We start from the raw sequence: 16278 nt of genomic DNA, 5'->3' as shown, positions 1-16278 counted from the left end.
AATAATGTTAGGGGTTGTTCAAAGTTCAATCGACAAAATCACATCACCCAATGGTACACATTGCAGTTGAATCAACCAAAATAAAGACAGTATGGAAGAAATCATACCCAGATTAGAAGTGACCGCATCCTCCATCACCTCATCATCGTCCCTGTAAGCTTAGGTCCCGGAAGTAGCAGCGCTGACAGTTCCAAAGTTCGTCCGGTTAAAACAAGAAAAACAAACAGCACAGAGCGTCGAGTAAATATGAAGGGAGACACTCACGCGGAAGCAATGGGGATGTCAATCTTAATCTTCGGCAACGCCTTCCGAAGCTTCGGCTCTGCGACTTTGGGATGCTTTGACGCTTTTTCAGTCGGAGTTGGCGAAGAGGTCCGAGGACGCTTTGAAGACTGACCAGCTTGAGCAATCGCCTTTTCACGGGCGCTCGGTCGTTCTTGGTCAAGTTTGGACCGCCTCTCCCTGCGAGGAGGCGTCTCGACTTCTTCTTCATCACTTGGATCGTCGCTTTCTTCGTCTCCCCTACCGTCAGACTCCCATTCGCCGCTGTCGCCGCCGCTCGCTTCTCCTTCTGGGTCCTGCTCTTGCTCTCCGTTGGGCATTGAATACATTTCAATAATGGCCTGAAAGAAAGCAGGAAGAACAAAGTCAATCGACTCAGTATGGGCAGCTGCGCGAGTGAATTCAGATTACAAACAAAAACTCAGAATCAGACCTTCTCTGGTACATGAGACTGGTCGAGTGGAGGAACTCTCCTGGCTCCCCTGGGGTTGTCCTTGTTTCCAATCATGCCCGACAGCCACTTCTCCAGTGTGTCGTCATCGACCTCCTCCGGGTGAATCCGAGTGGAGTCTTCAAGACCCGAATACATCCACATCGAATGGTCTTGGGCTTGAAGAGGCTGGATGCGCCGCTGAAGGAAGACCTCCAAGAGATCCATACCGGTGACCCCGTCACGGATAAGCTGGACCACTCGCTCTACCAGCACCCTCACCTGCGCCTTCTCCTCCGGGAGCAACTTCAAAGGGGAGGGCTTCCTCACTCGGTCCATGGTGAAGGGAGGGAGGCCAGTCAACTGCCCTGGCGTCGACTGGTCTTTGCAGTAAAACCAAGTCGACTGCCATCCGCGAACTGAGTCGGGAAGAATCATGGCCGGAAAGGAGCTTTTCCCTCTCATCTGGACACCAAGACCCCCACACATCTGAATCACCCGAGTCCTCTCGTCAGTCGGATTAGCTTTTTTCACCGTCTGGGAGCGACAAGTGAAAATGTGCTTGAAAAGGCCCCAGTGAGGCCGACAACCCAGGAAATTCTCACACAAAGAAACAAAAGCGGCGAGATAAACGATTGTGTTGGGAGTGAAGTGGTGGAGTTGTGCCCCAAAGAAGTTCAGAAATCCCCGAAAGAAAGGGTGAGGAGGCAAGGAAAATCCACGGTCGACGTGGGTGGCAAGGAGAACACGCTCACCCTCCCGAGGTTGTGGCTCGGATTCCTTCCCTGAGAGCCGCGCCGATTCATAGGGGATCAGCCCTCCTTCGGCTAGGTCGTCGAGGTCTTCTTGGGTGATCGTTGAGCGGATCCGGTTGCCCTGGATCCAGCCCTTCGGTAGGCCGGTCCGCGAGGAGGATCCGCCCCGACTGGTCGCCTTCCCCTTCGACCTCGCCGTCGCCTTCTTCGCCCACTCTAGAGCCGCCGTCTTCTCCTTCCCCATCGTCGCCGGCGAAACGCGTGCGGAGCGGTGGCGCTGGGGCGAGAGCGAGCGCGGCGAGGGAGCGTGAAGAGGAGAAGAGATAATGGGGACGCACTGTTCGAAGAAGCCCCAGTCCGACGCCTTATATGAGGCCGCTTCCGAGTGGCTGACTGGTAGGCCCGGGCGGCCCTGTCAAATCCCGTAACGATCGCGTGCGTGATACGTGGCGAAAAAGGTGGCGCGGGGATCGAGGCGGCTCCGCTCTATCCCATCCGATTACTGCGGCCTCCCCCATCCCGCGCGCTTCCCAAAATTCGGATCCCGCGAAATCTGCGGGCAGCAGAACAACTTGTCAGACCGAAGATCTCCTCCGCACCGTCACTCGGAGCCTTTCAAGTAAAGAAACCACTCGACAAAAAGCTAAGAATGGATCAAGGCGACTGAAAAGGAAGTTGCTGTCATCACTCAGGATTCATTAATCCGAAACCAGATATGCTCATGGCATGAAAAATGAGTCGGGAAAATTCTCAACTCCTTCCCCACTCAAACCTCGATCCATTCGGGGGCTAATGACGAAGCTATGTACCTAGGGTAGGGTCATGGACCTGTCCAAACTGCCCTACCCAAGGACATCTCTAGAAGAAATCACCTTTCAATCGACTTGGAAGTGTTCCACTCGACAGACTCGAAGACACTCGACCAAGAAGCAACCACTCGACCAAGACCCAACCACTCGACGACCAGGAGACCTAAAGGCCCTCTGCATGCTAACGGTCGGTTATTAAGTAGTCTTTATGGTCATCATAGCACTTTATTAGGGGCGTTACCAGTAACGCCCGACCTTAATGTATTTAAAACCCTGCATAACTGAGGGCCGGAGGGGTCCGGCGAACTCTATATAAGCCACCCCCCTCCTCAGTGTAAAGGGTTCGCACCCCTGTAAACCATACACGCATAATCCAGTCGACCGCCTCCGGGCTCCGAGACGTAGGGCTATTACTTCCTCTGAGAAGGGCCTGAACTCGTAAACCTCGTGTGCTTATAACTTCTCCATAGCTAAGATCTTGCCTCTCCATACTTACCCCCCTACATTACTGTCAGACTTAGAACCACGACAGGCGCCGCCCCCCCCCCTCCTTGTCCAATTCGGACTTGGGGGGGAGGGGCGCGCGATAGCCCCTAGGCCTCCTCTCCTCTTCCTCCACTAGGCCCATTAAGGCCCATTAGGTTACCGGGGGGTTCCGGTAACCTCCCGGTACTCCGGTAAAATGCCGATTTCACCCGGAACACTTCCGATGTCCAAACATAGGCTTCCAATATATCAATCTTTATGTCTCGACCATTTCGAGACTCCTCATCATGTCCGTGATCATATCCGGGACTCCGAACTAACTTCGGTTCATCAAAACTCATAAACTCATAATATAACTGTCATCGAAACCTTAAGCGTGCGGACCCTACGGGTTCGAGAACAATGTAGACATGACCGAGACATGTCTCCGGTCAATAACCAATAGCGGAACCTAGATGCTCATATTGGCTCCCACATATTCTACGAAGATCTTTATCAGTCAGACCGCATAACAACATACTTTGTTCCCTTTGTCATCGGTATGTTACTTGCCCGAGATTCGATCGTCGGTATTTCAATACCTAGTTCAATCTCGTTACCGGCAAGTCTCTTTACTCGTTTCGTAATACATCATCTCACAACTAACTCATTAGTTGCAATGCTTGCAAGGCTTATGTGATGTGCATTACCGAGAGGGCCCAGAGATACCTCTCCGACAATCGGAGTGATAAATCCTAATCTCGAAATACGCCAACCCAACATGTACCTTTGGAGACACCTGTAGAGCTCCTTTATAATCACCCAGTTACGTTGTGACGTTTGGTAGCACACAAAGTGTTCCTCCGGCAAACGGGGGTTGCATAATCTCATAGTCATAGGAACATTTATAAGTCATGAAGAAAGCAATAGCAACATACTAAACGATCGGGTGCTAAGCTAATGGAATGGGTCATGTCAATCACATCATTCTCCTAATGATGTGATCCCGTTAATCAAATGACAACACATGTCTATGGTTAGGAAACATAACCATCTTTGATTAACGAGCTAGTCAAGTAGAGGCACACTAGTGACGTTTAGTTTGTCTATGTATTCACACAAGTATTATGTTTCCGGATAATACGATTCTAGCATGAATAATAAACATTTATCATGATATAAGGAAATAAAATAATAACTTTATTATTGCCTCTAGGGCATATTTCCTTCATCACTATCACCAGTGATCCGGATATAGCACTCCACACCGAAAAACCCCACATCCTTGGCCCTCAAGGCACTATTCGAGGCCCTCGCGGCCAAGGAGCTAACCACTCCGCATTCCATAGTGGACAAAGACGATGTAATCCTCGACAAGAGGCCCAAATCCACATCTTTCAAACCAGCAAATGAAATAGTCTTTCAAACCAGCAAACGAAATAGTCAAATTTCAAGTGCACCCGATGGATCCAAACAAAACAGCATCCATTGGAGCACAGCTGGATCCAATGATCGACACCGCCATACGAGCATTCCTACGCGAAAATTAGGACATTTTTGCCTGGCATCCTTCGGACATGCCCGGAATCCCACGACGTCTGGCCGAACATAGCCTCAACATAATAAAAGGGTTCAAACCAGTCAAGCAAACGCTGCGGTGCTTTTCCGAGCCCAAACGACAAGCTATGGGTGAAGAGCTAGCCAAACTACTTGAGGCCGGGTTCATTAGAGAAATCAAGCACCCAGACTGGCTAGCCAACTTGGTCATGGTACCGAAGAAGGATAAATCCTGGCGCCTCTGCGTCGATTTCAAAGACCTCAATAAGGCTTTCCCTAAGGACCCCTTCCCGCTGCCCCACATTGACTAAATCATTGACATGACCGCAGGACACGACTCATTGTGCTTCCTCGACGCATATTCTGGATACCATCAAATGAAGGAGTACGACCAGGCCGCAATGACATTCATCACCCCGTACGGGCCTTTCTGCTTCAACACTATGCCTTTCGGGCTCAAAAACGCTGGCGCCACTTACCAATGCATGATTCAAACATGTCTGGAAAAGTAAACTGGCAAGACAGTGGAGGCCTACTTGGATGATGTAGTCATCAAAACTAAACATGTCGAATCATTGGTGGACGATCTACACCTCACATTCGACAACCTCCAAACATATGACATACGGCTCAATCCGGAAAAATGTGTCTTCGGCGTTCCAGCCAGAAAACTACTCGGGTTCATTGTTTACAATAGAGGAATCGAAGCGAACCCAGTCAAAATCCAAGCCCTTTCGCAATTGGCAACGCCAACAGACTTAAAGCAGGTCCAAAAACTAGCTGGGTGCATGGCAGCCCTGAGCCGCTTTATCTCCAGATTGGGAGAAAAGGCGCTGCCACTTTATCGTCTCCTCCAACGCAGCGACCACTTTGAATGGGCGGATGCGGCTATAGCCGGATTAGAAGAAATAAAAACTTTGTTAGCAAGCAACCCAATCCTTGCCGCACCAAGTGTTGGCGAGCCTATGTTGCTCTACATATCTACGACTCACCAAGTGGTGAGCGTTGTACTCGCTGTTGAACGAGAGGAAGAGGGGCACAAATTCCCACTCCAGAAACCAGTGTACTATGTATCGGCGGTCCTTACACCATGCAAATCCTGATACCCACACTATCAAAAGATAGCGTATGCGGTCTTTATGGCATCCTGGAAGCTGTGGCACTACTTTCAAGAGTGTTCGATCACGGTGGCATCCGAAGTACCACTCAATGGCATCATAAATAATCGGGACGCCACCGGCCGCATAGCCAAATGGGCCATCGAGATCTTACCATTTGAAATAACATACAAGCCATGCCGAGCTATTAAATCTCAGGTGTTGGCCAACTTTGTCGCCAAGTGGACGGAAGCCGAACTTCCTAAAGAGTACAACACATACTCCAACTGGGTAATGTACTTCGACGACTCTAAAATGTTAGCCGGATTGGGGCCTGGTGTCATCTTGACATCCCCTATAGGGGACACAGTCCGCTACGTGTTACAAATCATGTATACGGACTCCAATAACGCGGCCGAATACGAAGCACTACTACATGGTCTCCGAATGGCTGTCTCTATGGGCATACAATGCCTAGAGGTGCGTGGGGATTTGAACCTCGCAATATCCCAAATAAATGGAGAATTCGATGCAAAAGACCCAAAGATGGCGGCATACCGAAATGCCGTACTCAAAATATCAGCTCGGTTTGAGGGGCTCGAGTTCCATCATGTTGCTCGAGACAGTAATCAGGCATCGGACATCCTTGCTCGAATGGGCACTATATGCTAGCCCATCCCGCCTAACACCTTTGTGTAAAGGCTCTTCAAGCCATCCGTGGTATGGCAGGACAAGAGTGGAAATCCTAGTTCAGAGCCGACCATACCCCTAGATGTCGAACACAGTTCTGATATCATCGGGGGTTCGGGCACTGAAATGACACCTTCCGCCCATTTAATCATGGTTGTGATTGCTCCATGGACCGAACCCTTCCTGGCCTACCTTAATAGGCAGGAGCTCCCTGATGACCAGAATGAGGCCCATCGCATAGTTCAACGCTCTAAAGCCTACAAAGTTTATGAAGGTGAACTCTACAAGAAAAGTACTACTGAAGTTCTTCAAAGACGCATCTCCGAAGAGGAGGGACGACAGCTCTTGGCCGAAATACATGCTGGTCTTGGTGGCCATCACGCTGCAGCTCAGGCCCTCGTAAGCAAGGCCTTCCATACATGTTTCTTTTGGCCAACGGCCCGAGCAGATGCGCAGGCCCTTGTACAGCGTTGTGTAGGATGTCAGCTTTTCGCCAATCAAAGTCATATGCCACCCACTGCCTTAAGAACAATCCCCACTACTTGGCCTTTTGCGGTCTGGGGGCTAGACATGGTCGGACCCCTTAAAGGGGGAAGCCACAAGAAGAAATATTTGTAGGTTATGGTGGATAAATTCGCTAAGTGGATAGAGGCCAAACCAGTAAAAATGGCTGAAGCTGGGCCGGTGATCGACTTTATATCCGGCGCTGTATAGTGTTATGGTGTCCCGCACAGCATCATGACGGACAACAGCTCTAATTTCACGGCCGATGAGGTGAAAAATTGGTGTGCTAATCTGAGCATTAAGCTCGATTACACCTCCGTATATCACCCTCAAACAAATGGTCAGGTCAAACAGGCTAATGGCCTGATAATGAGCAGCATCAAACCCAGGCTAGTGCGATCCCTACAGGAGTCAGATAAACAATGGGTCGAGGAACTCGATTCCATACTCTGGGGACTGTGGACTACTCCCAATCGCATGACCGAATACAGCCAATATGGGCCTCCACGTTCTGCTATTGGTTATTGACCGGAGAGGTGTCTCGGTCATGTCTATATAGTTCTCGAACTCATAGGGTCCGCACGCTTAACGTTCATTGACGATATAGTGTTATATGAGTTATATGATTTGGTGACCGAATGTTGTTCGGAGTCCCGGATGAGATCACGGACATGATGAGGAGTCTCAAAATGGTCGAGAGGTACAGATTGATATATAGGACGATGGTATTCAGACACCGAAAGAGTTTCGAGAGGCACCGGGTAGTCATCGGGTCACCGGGAGGTGTTCCGGACACCCCCGATAGGTGTATGGCCCTAATGGGCCAAGCGGGGGACAGAACAGCCCACAGGGGGTTGGTGCGCCCCTCTCCTTGGCCGGCCGGCCCTATGGAAGGAAAGGGGGAGGGATGGCCCCTTCTGCCTTCCCCTTCTCATGGGAGAAAGGAAAGGGGGCTCCCTCCGCTTCCTTTCCCCTGCACCTATACATGGCAGCGGGCGCGGCTTGGGGCAGGACCCCAAGTGGGACTCGGCCCCACTTGGGGCACCTCCAGGCTGCCTCCTTTCTCCCCCACCTATATATATGTGGGAAGGGGGCGCCTAGCACAACCATAACATTGTCTTAGCCGTGTGCGGGCCCCCCTCCACCGTTTACACCCCCTGTCATATTTTCGTAGTGCTTAGGCGAAGCCTTGCGGAGATAACTTCACCATCACTGTCACCACGCTGTCGTGCTGCTGGAACTCATCTACTACCTTGCCGTCTTGCTAGATCAAGAAGGCGGAGGACGTCACCGAGCTGAACGTGTGCTGAATGCGGAGGTGCCATACATTCGGTACTTGATCGGTTGGAGCGCGAAGAAGTTCGACTACATCAACGGTGTTACTAAACACTTCCGCTTACAGTCTACGAGGGTACATAGACACACTCTCCCCTCTCGTTGCTATGCATCCCCATGGATGGATTTTGTGTGTGCATAGAAAAATAATTGTTTTCCATGCAACATTTCCCAGTAGTTGGATCCCAAGGTTGAATAGTAATTGCGGCTGGGTCGGGTGATATTACTTTCTAGAAATTGCACTAAGGCAAACAGCCCAGGAAGGGGTTCTACAATTATCAAGTAACTACCCAAGCCGGAAAGTGTGGTTCGATAACGGGCGTGGCAGGAACATTGTTTGAATTGGTGAACAAACTAGCCTTACATAGAAAAGGATATGACTCAAAATGGTGTATCTCATTTTTACACATTCATGAAATTGACAAATAATCATAAACTTTGTTAGACTGAAGTTGTGCATGGTACCGTCTTCCTTTGGAACTAAAAGTATGGGAACAACACAAGGAGAAAGACTTTCCCTTACATACCCTCTGTTAAGAAGATCTTCTACTTGCCTCTAAATTTCCTTCGTCGCCTCTGGGTTTGCTTGATACGGTGGACGGTTTGGTAGTGGGGCGCCCGGAACCAAGTCGATTTGGTGCTCAATGCCCCGCTTCGGTGGCAAACCAGGTGGTACCTCCTTGGGAAACACATACTCATACTCCTGCAAAAGATCAAGAACAACACTAGGAAGAGTTGAGGGTAAATCGTTAGCAGCCAATAAAGTTTCCTTGTATAGGAGTACAAAGAATGGAGTATTAGGTTCTCTCAATTCCCGCATATCCCTTTTCCTAACTGTCATAACTAATCCCTCTTTTTCCTGGGGCTTGGTCATATTTGCCTGTGGAGCTTTTAGCTGTGGAAACACTCCCTCACTATGTTGGTGGCTCACTCGTTGTGTATGATCACTCTCACCCACTCAATATATGCATCCGGATCCTCTTTTCCCGTGAATGATGGCACATGTAGCTTCACTCTTGATTGGTTGTCACGGTCATCTTGATCACGACGGTCATAATGATGACCATTGCGACCAAAAGCAGCACTGCGGCGAGGTGGGGAGTAGGGTTCATAGTGCCCCATGCCTTCATCTTCTTCACCATGTTCGGAGAGATCTTCAAGGAAGATGGCATCACCATCATGTGCCGCTCATCGCTGGTGATCCGCAGCAAACCCGCGGGCGTCATGGCCTCGCCCGCGAGCTTCTCCTCCATGCGGCCCACCCTCACAGGAGGCAGCAAAGTCGCCACATCTCTGTTCAGCACCAATAGCAGGGCGCAGTGGGCAGCAACTCATGTCACTCTTCCACGACCAACATGGTGATCGTCGTTTCCTTGAGGTTGCCGGTTGTCGGCAGCCAGCGAGGCAGCGGGGCTGTGTTGGTGTTGATCCCCATTACCCGCGATAGGAAGACGACCACCAAACATCCTTCGCATAGCTGCAACTATACTCTCCTCAATCATATCACCAAGTGATGCGCGAGTTTTTGGGAGAGCATCTTCCACATGTTGATGTCCATGTACACTCGAGTTGGATCCTGTCATGTTAACTCTTGGAAACAAGTGGAAAAGAAAAAATATATGTGGAACACTTAGCTCACCTTCTTGCTTACCCAAATTCTAATGATTCCTTGGCGGTTGTGCGGAAGTAGCAAATCAGGAGTGGACAAGCGAACGCCAGGAAGGAAGCTGACGGTTTCTAGGTGGATTTGGGTGGGGTACAAAGGGAGGGCTAGCGCTGAGATCCAATCGATGCAAACCAAAAGAACAAGAAAAATTTGTAGATCCTTGCACCATGTTTGAGCTGCAACACTTGCCACTACAACTTCTGAAATTTCTCACCCAATTGAAAATGATTGCACAATTGATCAACACTTTCTCTTCTTCTTTTTTTTTGCTCTTTTTTCACTCCTTTTTCGCTTTTTCACTCTTCTTTTTTTGCAGCACAATAGATCCAACAACAAGACTCAAAGAAAAAACAGCAGCAACTTTGGATAGAACTTGGTGCAAACACAAAGAGGAAAGTAAACAACTAGATCTCGGCAACAAAGGCTTGGATTTTTTTGGCTTTCTTTGGCTTTGGACTCTAGGACGGGGAGAAACCGAACAAAAAAGGATAGATCTAGCAACAAAGATACAGATCCTACCGTGTAAACCTTGCTTTGAATACTAGATGATGCGACCCCATTTTCAGAGAAGAGGGAGTACAAGGGGAGGTCCGATCTTCACGACGTAGGATCGATAAATGGATGGGGATAACTAGCTGCAAGCAGCCGGAAAATGGAAAAATAAGAAATTATGACCCGACGAGGAGGAGGCTCACCGAAGCTTGCAATCTGAACATTCGCCGATCCACAACCTGCAATACTACCCCCACACAACCACGCTCAAGTCGTGGAGCACGGGATTAGGAGCAATTTCTCAAGGAATCATGATAATAAGGATAACAAGAGCTCTCCAATCTCAGGAGGAGTCTATGTCTTTGGTCTTTGATAGAAATGGCAAAAGTCCCCAACGAAGGGGAAGAGCTAGCCTATTTATAATCGGGACAACCCCCTGGATAGGTGTGAAAGAGAACTAGCTTCTGGAACCAGCTTAGGTGTGAAAGTGAACCAGCTTTGTTTGACTAAATGGCTTCAATACTTAATGAGGTAGCTTTTGGAAAACTCTCGTTGGAAGTGGTTGGGAGTTCCCGACCAAACATTGTTCACTGGGGTCGAGAAATGTTTCCTTCAGCAGAAAACTCGAGTTCTGGAAATCTTTCGCAAGTTGGGATATCCAAACTCGTGCAAAACATTGTTTCATTAGAATCGGAACAATGTTTCTTCAGCAGACAACTCATTCTTCATGAATTCCTAACTTTGTTTCCTCGCCGTAAAACATTGTTTTGCATGGACTGAAATGTGTTTGGCCTTCTTCGACATCGCACCTGAGTTCAACCAACAACAAAGGAGGTGAAGGCACAACCATGTTTTCAAGGTCAAATGATAGACTTAAGTTAGCATTAACCTGATCATGTATTTGCATTGCGCGACTTCTTGTGATTGGACCGTTGATGGTTGGTGGTGTGGTGCCCATGGTTGGGATGTCCTCATCAGAGGGAGTACCTTATAACATCCAATATACTCACATATTAGATGAATTAACATCTTATATTATGGGCCGGAAGGAGTTTAGTTCATTCTTACAAATTATATGTTGTTGTATCCATGGGTTACAGTTAGTTTGAGCTAGTTCGGGCTCAAATAGCCCTAAAGTATATCTAAACAAGAGGGCTAGTTTGATCTAGTTGCATCTATAACCCACCCAAAAAACTAGTATCCAACCCAAGAGGTGCTAATTGGAGCTAGTTCTCCTAGTGCATTTATTGTCAATCTAACCCTGCCATCCAAACAACTCTTTGGATGGAGTTAGTTCAGGGTTAGTAATGAGCTAGAAACTAACTCTAAGCTCTAGCTAAGTTGAGTATCCAAACAGGGTTGTGTTGTTGCTGTTGCTGCTGCTCTTCTATGTATATCTAGACATCATTAGAACATTAATGTAACACTCTTCCTTGTTGCTATGTAGCCTAGGATTGCATATTTAGACATTAAGTACAGTGCATGTTGCTATGTAGCCTCAGATATATTACATATGGCCCTAGTTAACCTAAGGAAAAATGGGTTGCAGATATATTCAGTTAAAAGTCGGATTCACCGATTACTCCCTTATCAGCCGCCGACCTATATGGTACCAGGTACCGATATCCTAACAGTGAGCAGATATAAGCCATGGGATGAAACTAACCTTGATGGAAAACAGCAGTCGTTCCCAAAATTGTCCTGTGTAGGTACATCAAGAAGCATGTTAAGCACAACAGGCTAAACATCAACCAAAATTACACATGGCAGACAAAATAATCTCCAAAAGATAGCTTCAGTGTGCAGGTTTAAGCACGCTAGTAAAGCAAAACAAGTGGAAATGTGTGCTAACTGCAACAGGCCAAACATTTAACAACAAGCAAACATGGTCATTCAAACTGGTATTGTGCCGGTCTAAGTACACTGGTTATGGTTAAATAAAAATGGAAAGGCGTGTTAACTACAAGATGCAGCAACCAAATGTAGTCATTCATAGTGGTATTGTTGAAATTGGTACTGATGAAATTGAACTGCACAGTTCATACTTGCACATATAGAACACCATGTTGTGAATAACTGGAATAAACAAGGCATACTACGAACAACCAAAGATAGCATTTGAAACTGAACATATGCTAACTACAAACAACCGAACAATCAAAAAACTTTAAAAGAGGCATATGCTAGCTATAACAGGCTTAACAGTAAGCAAATATATGCATTCCTATCGGTATGTTTGAAACTGGATTGATGAAATGTACTGCACAGTAAATAATTGCACATATAGAGCATCACATTGTGAACAACTAAAATAAACAAGGCATACTGCAAACAACCAGATATAGCAATATAAATGATTTATCCCTCTTCTAGCCGACACGTGGCCAAACTAGCCGGGCGGGAAGCTTGTGCGGTAAACAGCGCGGCAGCACGGGAACAGGCTCTTCGAGCCCACGCCTGGGGTGAGGTGTTCTCAAGCGTGCACTGGATTCTGGAATCCTCCGCCATGAACGCCATGACAAGACGTGACGATTACAGGCCGGCCGGCCCCCATTTATTACAGCGGCCATTTAATCTACCCTTGTGTCTCTTCAACCTTTCGATAGCGCCCCACCATTGCAAGAAGCACACCCACCACGAGAAATTCTTAGAGGGTATCCTACGCGGCTCCAATGGCGCTCCGAGCGGCTGCCGACGACGAGCAGCAGTTCACCATGCGTGCTGTGGTGGACACCCACAGAAGGTTCATGGACCTCTCGGTGGTGTACACCAATGACCCGGTCTGGGCGGAGCACTCCATCCACATCATGGAGCTGTTGCTTGCCGAGGAGAAGTACAAGGTGGTCGGGTTCGACCTCGAGTACACCCGCACTCGTGCCGGGTCTCGTCCCAAGGTCGTCGTCTCCCAGATGTGCGTGCGCCACCACGTCCTCGTCTACCACTACTGCCTGGCCACAAGGCCTTGCGAGCGTTTCGCCAGGTTTGTCTACAGCCCCCACTACATGTTCTCTACGGTGGACATCACCAACGATGTAAAGGCGCTCGATAATTCAGGCATCGCCTGCCAGAATCTTGTCGACATCCAGGGCCAATACAAGATCAGGGGCAGCAAGGAGCATGAGAAGGACTCACCAATTCACCTCGTCGAGGCCATCATCGACCCCTATTACAGAGACATGAAGGATTTGTGCAACAAGGACAAGCGTGCCTGGCACTCGGCCTGGATGGAGAAACTCGACAAAGCCCACGTCGTGTACGTGGCCAAGGAGATGTACACCTTTGCATGGAAGCCTTCATATATGCTAGGTGTATCGAGAGAACTCGCTAAGCACACACTCAATATTGATCCTAAGTTTAAGCCGGTCAAGCAATTCCTTCGCCATTTTAATGAAGAGCGATGTAAGGCCATTGGGGAAGAGGTGGCCCGGCTCTTAGCGGACGGGTTCATAGTGGAGGTTTTTCACCCAGAGTGGTTGGCTAACCTGGTGCTAGTACTTAAGAAAAATGGCACTTGGCACATGTGTGGATTATACAGACCTCAATAAGGCTTGTCTAGCTGATCCTTTTGCTCTTCCTCGCATTGATCAGATCATAGGTGCTATGACAGATTGTGAGCGTTTGGGCTTCCTGAATGCTTATTCTGGTTATCATTAGATTAAGATGGTAGTTAAAGACCAAGAGAAGATGACTTTTATCACACCTTTTGGAGCTTTCTGTTATGTGTCTATGCTTTTTGGGCTCAAGAGTGCAGAGGCGACTTATCAACGTTGCGTCCAGAATTGTCTTCATAACCAGATTGGACGCAATGTTCATGCTTATGTGGATGATATTATTGTAAAGTCTAGGAAGAAATAGACTCTACTGGATGATTTGAAGGAAACCTTTGACAATCTCCGGGTCTACCTCCGACTCATCATCTAGGGTGTATAAGTCTGTTGCATCCGGTTTCTTCCCTTTGGTCTTCTTAGGAGCCTTGGTCTTGGTTCTCGCCTTTTTTGCCGGTTTATCCTGTGTTTTCTTATCCTGGAGCTTCTTATTCCAGAAGGAAGAGCCGGCCTAAAAACGCAGATGATAATGAGAAGTGGTGCAGTTTATGAAAAAAAAGACAAGTACAGAATAGCTTGAAATACTTACGTCAGGTGCAGGGTTGAGAGTGCAAAAGGGGTTTAGACTCGTCTTGCTGCAGCTTTAAAGGCTCTCATCGAGCAATGATTTGGTCATCTCGTTGATCTCTTGGTCTTTGAGACGTGTTGGATTATACCTCTGAGGGTCTTTTACATCACATGTATATTCACACATTAAGCTGGTGCGGCGGCTCAAAGGCATGATCCTCCAAGCAACCCAGCATCGGACCAGGTCAACTCTAGTTAAACTGTTGGCCAACAAAGCCCTTATTTTTGAAAAAGTTGGTGCATATTTGGCTCGCTCTGCAGCGCTGATCCGGTCTGGATGTCTCGGGCTGAGCCGACAGGTGCAATAACCCGGCAGAGGAATTTCACCAGCCGGAGAAGTATCTTGACAATAGAACCAAGTTCGATTCCAATCTTTGGGATGACTGGGTAGTGCAGCGGCAGGAAAGACGGCGCCTCTCCGTCTCTAGATCGAAATTCCACCAAGTTCGAGATAGGGCCTGTCTGTCATCTCGGTCTGGCGGTTCAAATAGTAATATTCTCTAAACAAGTCAACACTTGGCTCTTCTTGAAGGTACACCTCGCTGAAGACTTGGAAATTACAAATGTTTTACACCGAATCGGGACTGAGGTCTTGAGGGTGTAGCTGATAAAAGTGTAGAACATCTCGGAAGAACTCTGAGCCAGGTGGTGAGAAACCGCGAAGAAGGTGGTCTGCAAAAACTATGACTTCGCCTTCGTTGGGGAGAGGCTTAGTTTCGGACCCTGGAACTCTCCAATAAATGATGTTCTTTGCTGGCAAGACACCCATGGTAACATATTCATTCAGATATTGTTCAGTGACAGTAGAAGCGACCCAATCGCAGGAGGTGGTGGTCTTAGTCATTTTTTGCCAAGTTAAAACCTGAGAGTGAAGAATTGGAGGATTGATATTATGATGATAAACCGCCCAATGATTAAGCAAGCAAGTCTATGGCTCAAGACTAGTTATGCATGCAAGATGGATTATTATGAGTGATGGGGGTTAGTAAGCATGGTTAAGCCGGCAAAGCATCAACAGGTTATCCAGTCATGGTTGTTGATTAAGAGGATATTGGAGGCTTAAACATTTATGAGTAAGCCGGCTGGAATTTGGCAGGTTACAAAATATATCGCTATGAGCCGCCTATGCAACAGTGATCATGATGACATCTACAGATCTGGATTCTAGTGAAATTTTACTAAGTGCTGAACAAACAAGTTTCACAGATCCTGCTTATAATTTTGGATGTACATCAGTTCGAAAAACAGGCAAAAATTGTTAAACCTAAAATATGAAGGACGAACTACTGTGTTGAGAGATGAATCTTAGAATAGAGGAATGGATCTATGATGAGAGGCAGTTACTAAAAATTGCTACTGCATGGTTTTTATGTTCTATTGGGATCCAAACAAGCAGTATATTGGAAGAACCACAGGCGAGTGCGATGTACACCGACGAGCACCGATGAACGACGAAAACCCTAATGCGGATTGAAAGCAGGGGAAGACGAAAACATGGCGATGCTGATGAATAGCGGGAGGGCGCCGCATTTTTCTGGTCAGAGTCAGGTTGATGCAGCGGCCGAGTGGGAGTCGCTGGTGAAGGTCGACGGCGGCGGCGGAGCTCCGTAGGCTTCGATGGTCGCGAGGAAGAAGAAGGGAAAGAGGCAGGGGTAAAAGTTGAGAAAAGGGGCCCCTATCCCTATTTATAAGGAAGTGATAAAATGGCATGCACAGAAATCGAGGAGGTAGAATGATTATCTTTGTAGTGCGGGTGCCTCGATTCTTGGATGGCCCATTAAGATAAAGATCTGTTGTGATATCATGGGTTCTGTGCATATTTAATGTGCATGAGGTCATGGCGGATTACAATGATTCTGTTTACATGATGTCAGGGCGGCTTACGATGGTTCGGCTCGTGTGATATTACAATGATTTATTTGAAGATTCAACATTGGAGGATAGTCTGTCAATTAAAGCAGTGGAGATTGACATGAACAAGTTCAAATCAATCTGGAGCCTAGTGTTGGGGATATAACCCCTAG

The sequence above is a fragment of the Triticum urartu genome, chromosome 4 (assembly GCF_003073215.2).
Source record: "Triticum urartu cultivar G1812 chromosome 4, Tu2.1, whole genome shotgun sequence".
Taxonomy (NCBI): Eukaryota; Viridiplantae; Streptophyta; class Magnoliopsida; order Poales; family Poaceae; genus Triticum; species Triticum urartu.
The sequence above is the reverse complement of the archived record's forward strand: the minus strand, read 5'-3'. Positions refer to the sequence as shown.